Genomic DNA, 9,554 nt, shown 5'->3' with positions numbered 1-9,554 from the left:
AAAGTTGTCTAGATGTGTCCACTTCCTGTGCAGAAAGCTGCTTCTTTCCTTTTGTGAAATGAGGGATACGAAGGGTTGCCCCATAGGCTGCAAGCTCGTCTCTGATGAGAAATCCTCTGTCTGCTAAAACCTCATCCCTAGTCTCCAAAAGTTCGAGGAAACCTGACTCCTTAGTGATCTGCTTGTCTTAAACCCGTCCACCCCACCCAGGAGACAGAAATGAAATTGCACCAGCTGGAGTGATGCCGATCAAATATTTAATGGTGTTGTTGTGTTTATAGTTTGACCATGTCTGGGCCCTGGAAGTCAGATTACTGGGTCTAGCTATGAAAATTTCTGTGCAATCTATTATGCACCGGCATCTTCTAAAGTTGCGCTTGAATATTTTTGGCATATGTTTAAGTACTGCACCCTTACTTGGCCATTTAATGAGTGGCTTGAGGACCAAGGCCATAGCAGGGACCCAGCTCCGCAAAATATTCGATAAGGTGGTTTTTGATACCTGAAATCTATAAGCCAAGTCAGTATTACATAGGCCCAACCTTAATTTCATCAACACAATCAATAGGTGGTCCTCTACTTTAAGTTTGTTGTGAATTATTTCTACGCTGCCCATCATTTTTGTAATCAGCCACTCAAAAACCACAGAGGCCAGTCCTGTGAGAAAAAGCAATTGTCCAATATTGCACTTAACAGTGGTGTAGGAGAATGTAGATTTGTGCAGCTCCTCTTTCAGCTTTACATTTTCTGCTCGTAGTGTGTCAAACTCCTGTCGCAGGTTGACATATTCCTCCTGAAGTTGACTGTATCTCATGTTCAGATCATCGTACTCTCTCTTTGGAACTGGGATATCCTCTTCAGCTTTAATATAGAAAAGTGAAAAATTAGCATGTGCTGCAACCAATGCAAACAAGTTCACAATTCAGGGGTTCTCACACATTTTTACCAATGAATTTTCAAAACTTTTCCATGACAGAAGAGAAGATACATTATTGATCCCAGGGGGAGATTTTTCCTCTGCATTTGACCCATCCAGGGGCCAGTGTACACGTCACACACAGACATACATAGCCATTGGAGCAGTGGGCCTGGCAGGAGCACACACACACTAGGAGCAACTCTTTCAGTGAGGGTGGGAACCCTGACAATCAATCAGTTAATTGTAAGATGAAATATTAATAAATATATTCATACCAGGACAATGATCCATGCTGCATTCTTGTTCTGGAGTTTCAGAATTAACACGTTGATTTGGTGCAGTGTCAGCTCTCCTCCTTTTCCTATGGTACCTACAGTAACAGCAGAAATGTATAGTTAGACTCATCCATATCTCAAAACAGCAGCTGTAGGCACCAAAGCTTATGCAAGAGAGGAAAACAAAACATAAAACAACTGAGAGGAGGGCAACTCTAATCTTACCTGTCCATCTTTGCATTTGGGTTCTGGCTTTGTTTTGTGTACATGAACACAGATGGCACAAAATCAGGACTACTAGAGTCCAATGATGCCTCGCCTGCAAAAATAAAACACAAACACGTTTGTTTAGCCTAGCAAGCTACTAGGCAAATCTAACGCCAGCTTATCAAACTTTAGCTGCATTTGATTATTATTCTACATCATACAGACAATCACTAATGTAAACAAGGCTTTCCCGTAAAATCAAAGAGTAGGCTAGATAACCTCATTACCTGATATAAAGTGGGCGCTGCAGACGCGAGCATTTTTGATTATGTCCTCATTCCAGTCCACACGTTTAATCGCCTGCAGCCACAGACGCCGCCGGTTGCTCTGGAATGGTCGTGGTCCTCTCGGAATCATATAAAACTTTAGTCCGCCGGTGGAATAGCGATTCGTACAACCGTATACGCAACAACCAGACATGTTGATGCTGGGTACAGTTTGTAAATGCTTGCTAACCAGTTTCTACCTCGTTTTTGTCGTTTAGAACTGCTGGAAAACAACACCACTTCCGTTGCCCACATGCGCGCGCAACTTTTTGATGACGTCGGCTGTAAAAGGGTCTATTAAGTCAATTTCTGTGCTTGGATATAACATTTAAAACAGGCATTCCAACTCTGCATTAGTCTATAGAAGTGCAAACATAAATAAACATATAGCTAGTAAACATTTTCATGACTACAAAGCTGAAATTAAAGTTCAAGAAGAACATACATTTCAAATGTCAGAGGTAACTGACAACATTTAATCTTCAGGCATGTTTATACACCGATTATGGGTTATTATTTTTAGAATGTTCTGCAGGTTAATTCAAATGTGATATCACATACCAAAATTGACTTTGATGGTCTGATGTATAGGGCTTTCGATTTATACACTTTATGTATGAGATTTGCATCCAGTTCCTGTCCAGCACGCAGTTTTGGCTTGATCAATCTGTTGCCACATGCCATCAGAAGCTCTAGACCGAAAAGCAGTGGGTAAAATGACAAAAGATTAAAAAAATGCACAAGACACATTGAAATGGATCCTCTGACAGTCTGTTCTCCATTTTCTCTTTGATGATGGCAGTCAGAAAAATACATGAGAACTAACGTAAGCGATGCCACAAAATCAAATGTACTAGTATGAACAACCTGATCTCACCAGAATGCGTGACTCCACCACGACCCCTTAACACCACAATGCGTGGTGGAGTCACGAACTTTGTTACATTTGCGTGTCGGCACCACGCAAACAACCCCAATGTAAAGTGAATGAGGCTCCTTTGTCGTGGTGCACACACGCATTTCTACAACGTGCATTGTGTGTAATGCAACTGTTCATTTTATTAAATTAGTTTGTTTTTAAGGAAGGCCAGAGCTTCAGCTGTGTCAAATAGATTGTTCCCTTTAGTTAACGTTATTTAAAAGATAATGATCATGTCTTGTATTACGAGCGTCCATTCCCATTGGATAACGGAGAATTTTACACCCGGAAGTAAGTAGCCTATTCTCCTTACTGTCGATTGATTTTACAGTGATATCTGCACTACTCATCGACTAAAAAACACCAAATTGTCCTTGTTAATTACACAACATTGATTGGTTTGAATTGTGTGCAATGCTTTTGTATTTTCCCCCTTCGATTCGGAGAAACAAATATTTTTTCGGAGTTTTTGGACGGCAGAAGACACTACACTACCCAGAATCCTCAGCTATCGTTTGGGACTACACCATGAACCCCGTGATCAGTCCTCAAGTTCTTTGATTGGTTGACCTCCAACTGCATTCCATATGAAAAAAAACGTTTCGTAAAAGAGAAAATCATACTTTATTCAGCAGTGCTTGCTTTACTCTTTGATAGTCATCACATGAATGCATTGTAATAAATGGTTTGGCTGCATTAAATATTACACATCTGTCTTAGTTCTTTATTTATCTACAGAGATCGGGCATCAGAATACACCGGAAACTATTCTTTTACCGTTCTGTTTTAATTTCACAATAAAGTTAGTAGTAATATTTTGTTTTGATATTATTGTTTTTTATTAACTACTAGACGACTGGGTCATGTTAAGACCATCTTTTTTTGGTTGCTATGGGTTTTTTCCATGGCTTTTGTGTTACAAATATCAAAACAATAACAAAATAATATTCGTCGTAAACTAAACCGGAAACAGCAGTATACTTTATTTTGTTAACACTGTACACTTGACAGCCTTTTAACCATAGCTTTTAACCATAGCTTTTAACCCAAACCACCTACTGGTTAAAGCACGTTATTACACGTTTAGAGTAATTGTAATGCAGGAAGATTGTGTTGCTTTTTAATGACTGTTTAAAATGCCTTTTTCTTAATGTCTTTCATTTTTGTAACGCACTTTTGAATGTGTTATATTTTATGAAAACATTCAAATATTAAGAGTACATACAAAATAGTGGGAAAGTAGAAGGTCAATTATATAAATATAGAATAGAAAATATCAAGAAGATACTCAAATGATATCTAGAGTAAAACAGTTTAGTGCCTGATAGGAGGATGTGCTAACTAATAAGGCTTTAATTAAAGAAACGTGCAGAATACGACAGTGTAATGGTGGAAGTATACACACATTGATAGATGTCTTGTAATGCACTGTTGATGAACCTGTGACCCAAGTTGTTCATTCATTGCATAACTACACTGTTGTGTATATGATATGTCAATAAACCTTAGAAAATCTTGAAATCTTGAAAGGGATGTGCAAAATAGCAATTATATACAGTCTTTAATGAAGTATTAGAGAATAACGAGTAATGAATATGCTTTAAACGGATCTGCAGATAAATATTTAGTCTTCTCAAGCACCAACTATCAAATATCTCGCCTGATTGTTGGCACTTGACAATCACCTTCACTGAATTTCATTCAGGTGTAACTAAAGTCTGATTTAAGGGTTGTTTATATTTCACATCATTAATCCAAATCTGTAAAGTAACTAAAATAAATGTAGTGGATTAAAAATACCAGGTTAACCTTAAAGAAAGCCCTCAGGATTATAAAAGACCACCATCACCCCAGCCACAAACGGTTCTGTCTGCTGCAGTCTGGCAGGCGGTACCACAGCATTCGGACTAAAACCACCAGATATAGAGACAGCTTCATCCCACAGGCCAGAAGACTATTAAACACCTGAACTTAGAAATAACATTCATCTGGCTGCTACTTAGAAATTATTTATCTAATATATCATATTCCAATCACTTGTATATAGACTCTTATTGCACTATTTCACTATTTTTTCTGTGCATCTGTTTTATTGCGTAGCACTGTTGGAGGAGCCTGTGACCTAAGGGGGGGAGGGGGGTAGGACACGTTCGATTCCTGTTTTGAATAGTGTGCCGTAGATGGGTTTCATTCCATTTCGAAAGTCCTTTTGGACGCTCTGTGTAAACGTCGCGCATCCAATCACAGAGGTTGAGGACTGATCACGGGGTTTGTCAAGCTAAGCACATGGTGTAGTCCCAAACGATAGCTGAGGATTCTGGGTAGTGTAGTGTCTTCTGCCGTCCAAAAACTCCGAAAATATATTTGTTTCTCCGAATCGAAGGGGGAAAATACAAAAGCATTGTACACAATTCAAACTAATCAATGTTGTGTAATTAACAAGGACAATTTGGTGTTTTTTAGTCGCTGAGTAGTGCAGATATCACTGTAAAATCAATCGACAGTAAGGAGAATAGGCTACTTACTTCCGGGTGTAAAATTCTCCGTTATCCAATGGGAATGGACGCTCGTAAAGAATACAATACAGGGGACATGATCATTATCTTTTAAATAACGTTAACTGAAGGGAACAATCTATTTGACACAGCTGAAGCTCTGGCCTTCCTTAAAAACTAACTAATTTAATAAAAATAACAGTTGCATTACACACAATGCACGTTGTAGAAATGCGTGTGTGCACCACGACAAAGGAGCCTCATTCACTTTACATTGGGGTTGTTTGCGTGGTGCCGACACGCAAATGTAACAAAGTTCGTGACTCCACCACGCATTGTGGTGTTAAGGAGTCGTGGTGGAGTCACGCATTCTGGTGAGATCAGGTTGAGTATGAATAACTGGCTTAATAGGTTAGGTCCTTTTTTCATTTGAATATAATCACTATATCACAGTTTGGACTGGGACTGGATGATTACATTAAAGTGCTTACCTCACATCAGCTGAGAGTTTTTCTCCAAAGGCATCCCTAATTTGATCAGTGACAGTCCTGTGGTCCCAGGATTTCTGGAATTCAAATCCATTCAATATATGTCCTTGTTCATGCAACTCTTGCTTTATGCTTTATGACGGCAGTGCTGGATGGTCCCGGAAGAAGGATGATGTCTTTGTTGAAAGTCTCATGATAAACTGTTTTGGCCCTACAAAACAAAGCAGATATTTTATTTTATATTCATTAAAAGATAATAATAATAATAATAATAATAATACATTACATTTATAAAGCGCTTTTCCTGGTGCTCAAAGCGATATATCATATATCATAAATAAAGTGTTGTCTTTCTACTGAAAGACAACACTAGACAGAGCTGGAAGTAGGGGTGCACCGAATGGGAAATTCTTGGCCGAAACCGATACCGAAAATAGGAAACAGTTGGCCGAAAACCGAATGCCGAAAATGATTAATAGAAATATATATATATAATGTATACATTTTTTACCAATGTTGTTCAGCTACCTGATTATGGAAATAGACATGATTATGGCAAAACATAACTTAAATAATAATCACTATTATGGGTCCATAAAACATTTATTCAGCACTTTTGAACATTTGTACATTTATTTTCTCTGTAGGATAATAACTACAACAAAGTGCATTCAGAACAAAGCCAAGGGGCTTTAAAACAGCATAAACATCTAGGCCAGTAGGCCTACAACAAAATAGTGTCAACAACAACAACAACAACAACAACAACAACAAATGCACCTATAAGTGCATGCATACAAATGTGCAAACTGGATAAATCCACATGAATGTAACTATAGTATTTACAAATGAAAGCTTATGATAAGCCTATGATAAGCCAGCCTTGTCTACTTATTAAGGAAACGTGGGAGGTTCTTTTTAATGAACAGTAGCTTCTCTGCTTTATCAGCCATGAGTCTGTTCCTCTTCTCATCAAGCACATGAGAGGCAGCGCTGAACAGTCTCTCGCTGTCAGTGCTTGTGCACGGAGCACTCAAATACTTGCGTGCCACCTTGGCCAGGTCAGGAAAGCGGTCTTGTTTGTTTCTCCAGTATCCAAGAGGGTTCTCGCTTCTGGGGATGGGTACTTCTGAGAGATAATCATCTAACTGTTGAGCGGTTGAGCTTGTCACCAGCCTGGCATTTGAGAGGTTTGAGAGAATAAGATTGTATTTAAAATAGGGACAGTGCATAATGAACATTTAGTCAAATGTATATTACGCATGCCAGATCACTTGGCAGACAAATAAAATCCTCTGACATGTCAAAAGAAATTACAACATTAAGAGCATATTACATAGCAGCACATACAGTACTAATAAATATCACATTCAGTAGCACATAGTACAGTAAGTAACCAAGTCAGAACAGAGTAGCCTACCTATTTGGGGTAGTATTCTCTTCCATGATCTCGTTGAACATATCAGACAACGAGGGTGGTTGCCCCCTCTCCTCCTCCTCCTCTGCTGTAGACAGACGAGCCCTTTTTTCTGTGGTCTGCGTCACGTCTCCTGTGCTGTGCGCAGCAGCCTCCTCTCGTGGGTTCTCCTTATCCAACACAGCCTGGATCATGTCTCGTGCGCTTTGCTTTTTCCCCGCATCAAAATAATTGATAAAATAAACTTTTTAATCTTTTCAAAAAGGTCCGCCACAGAAGGAGTCGGGGTGCTGGGAAGGACTTTTTTTTTCTGTGCGCTGGTGATTTCATCATACTCCGTATATTGGTCCGGGTGTTTAGATTTCAGGTGATGGAGTAATCCCGAAGTGCTGAAAGTCTTTGAAGTTACACCCCCTCGAGAAATGTCAGCTGAACACGTTTTGCAAATCGCAATCCGCGACTCTTTATCTGATATTGTGAAGTATCTCCAAGCGGCAGACATGTTGACTGTGAGCCAGCCGTGAGCATGGTCCCTGCCTCGCCGCGTCGCCGCGTCTTTATTACGTCATCACAACAACACGTTAGGTTGCCTGTTCTGACATTCGGTGATATTTTTTCGGTGATATTTTTTCGGTGCTAAAACCCTTTCGGCCGAAAGCCGAAAGGGCCTTTTTAACCATTTTCGGCCGATAATTTTCGGTGGCCGAATTTTCGGTGCATCCCTAGCTGGAAGTAATACATTAATTATCTTCTTAACTTACAATACAGAAGTATGTCAGCAATGTGTCCTCACCTGCTCTGTAATGCTTTAGATATTGACCCATACACAACATAGACTTTGATTAACCTCTTCGAGCAAGATTAAGTTCATCAATATGTATGCTAGCTGTCCGCTAGCAAGGGAAATTATTTCACATTCCCCACCTTAAACACATTGGGGACTAATCAACAGCATAGCAAGCTAAAAACATTAGCGTGATAGTTAGAAATATGTAAACTTAAACATTCATCCAACATTTAGTAACGTTAGTTCATCAAGTTGTAGCTCAATATTACAGTAGCATACTTGTCATTGTCCATGGAATTTAAAAGCGTGTGAAGAAAAAAATACTTCAATTTTCTACACATCTCGATTGACATGTCTACAAGTGTTACACAGTTGTATTAATCGGAAATAAAAGCCTTTAATGTCTATTCAAGATGCAAGGCTTTTATTGTCATGCGTACATAGCTACAGGGTAGTTCTGTCGATGAAAATCTTAGGTCACAGGCTCCTCCAACAGAGCAACACAATAACACAGATACAATAGAGCAACTAAACACAATAAAAATAGTGCCATAAGAGTATAGAGTAGGGCTGGGCGATTTTTTCGGTTTTCACGATTAATTTGCATTTTTACTTTCCTACGGTTTGTGAAATGGCTGAACCGAAAAATCGCGATTTAAAAAAAATTCTAGACTCCGCAGATTTGTTTTGCTTTAAAGAGCCTGTGACACCATCCCAACAACTGTTGTGCAATGAAATATTGGGCTACTAGTAATCTCGAACCGTCAGTTTAAAAAAGAAAAAGCGATACCGTTTCGTTAAATATCAATAATTTCGAACATCGCGGGGAAATTCCTTCACTCATTTTGAAGTTTTGGGGGAAGCCGGAAGTGACGTCAATGCGGGAACGCTTCGAGAGCCAAACACGGACAAAGTGTGTTGTTATGCGTAGAAATTGTGAATTACTGAGATTAGGCACTTTAATAACGTTTTAATGAAGCTGACTACAGTATATTCATATGTGTCAGTGCTTTCATGTCAATTCGGCGACATAAACATAAATGATCGTGGTGAAGATGATGATTACATTAGGATTAAAAATCGGGAGTGAGAGCTGCTGAATTTCCTCCCGTCGGATGTGATATCAAAACAAATCGATTATTTTTGTGGTTGTAAACTCAAGTGGATGAAACTACATTTATTAGTGCTTTCATGTCAATTCGGCGAACATATGATACATTCAATAATGAGTGAGGATGATGATTAAAAATCGTTTGTTTGAGCCGGTCTGCATTTACTGATGAGAAAACAAACCGATGCTTTTTGTAGTTGTAGTAGGCACCAACAACATGGATTAAACGTGTGGTTTTTTACCACAATGTTGGGGAAATTAATGGATAAAATGCACGGATTATTATTATTATTCCCACTCCGATCGGGACACTAGGTCCACCGTTTCCCCGCAGCGAGGCTCCCCCCGTTGACAGTTTACGTGGGCTGGGTGCAGTGGCGGACTGGCCATCGGGACGAATCCCGATGGGCCGGTACCGAAGTGGGCCGGTCGGATAAGTAACTAGCACATCCCCCATAGGCGGCGCGTGAGGCTCAGGTTTGAGAAGGCTAAATAACTTATTTTACCTGACGCTGCCCGCCTCCGGTGTCTATAGAAAAGAGATTAACTCAGTGTGTGGAGTTTAAATCTCTCAAGTCATATTACAGGATAAAGAAAATACAGTTTAAAC

At 39.4% G+C, this 9,554-nt stretch overlaps 1 long non-coding RNA gene across 1 annotated transcript; it reads right to left on the bottom strand.

Annotated features, from left to right (window-relative positions):
- Positions 1-1,245: 1,245 nt before the first annotated feature.
- On the bottom strand, positions 1,246-1,805 carry LOC139433778 (uncharacterized). Its single transcript, XR_011643172.1, has 3 exons — positions 1,689-1,805; positions 1,420-1,513; positions 1,246-1,289 (listed from the first exon to the last, which is right to left on the bottom strand). It is a non-coding gene; the product is annotated as an uncharacterized lncRNA (long non-coding RNA).
- Between the last annotated feature and the right edge of the window lie 7,749 nt (positions 1,806-9,554).

This window comes from Pseudochaenichthys georgianus, chromosome 4, assembly GCF_902827115.2.
Source record: "Pseudochaenichthys georgianus chromosome 4, fPseGeo1.2, whole genome shotgun sequence".
NCBI classification, from domain to species: Eukaryota; Metazoa; Chordata; class Actinopteri; order Perciformes; family Channichthyidae; genus Pseudochaenichthys; species Pseudochaenichthys georgianus.
This window is presented reverse-complemented; position numbering and strand designations above follow the sequence as displayed.